Source organism: Seriola lalandi, unplaced genomic scaffold (genome assembly GCF_002814215.2).
Source record: "Seriola lalandi dorsalis isolate HSWRI2012SDOR001 ecotype SW California unplaced genomic scaffold, Sedor1 jcf7180002054553, whole genome shotgun sequence".
Lineage (NCBI taxonomy): Eukaryota > Metazoa > Chordata > Actinopteri > Carangiformes > Carangidae > Seriola > Seriola lalandi.
Genome location: NW_019525106.1, coordinates 1,407,469 through 1,408,062, shown reverse-complemented (window position 1 = coordinate 1,408,062; position 594 = coordinate 1,407,469).

The window sequence follows — 594 nt, the reverse complement described above, 5'->3', positions numbered from 1 at the left end:
TGGAGGAGGTGTTTTGGGACACAATATGATGGTTTCCAATTATACCTGGTCCTATACAGGAGAGGAGAGGAGAGGAGAGGAGAGGAGAGGAGAGGAGAGGAGAGGAGAAGAGAGGAGGGGAGAGGAGAGGAGAGGAGGGGAGAGGAGAGGAGAGGAGGGGAGAGGAGAATGGAGGAGAGGAGAGGAGAGGAGAGGAGGGGAGAGGAGGGGAGAGAAGAGGAGAGGAGAGGAGGGGACAGGACGTGGGACTTAAACCTAGTAACATTTATTTGTGATGTGCCTGTTGGTTACAAAAAGCACATCAGTAACATTCATATATTAAATGTGGATTTTAGTTTTCTGATCCTCATAAAAAAAACTTTTCTATCATTTTGTTTTGTGATGTAATAAAACACAAAACAGGGTAGAGCCACCATGATCAGAAAAATCACATTCATCATCTTACTTGTATGTTGAAAAATCTGTGCCATTTCACTTTCTGTTTGGTTATCTCCAGCCATTGCTATGACAGTAAAACTGTAATTCACTCCAGCAGTCAGCTCAGTGATAATTAGTTTTGTTTCAGTGACACTGTCCCTCCTGTTAGTTGATCCA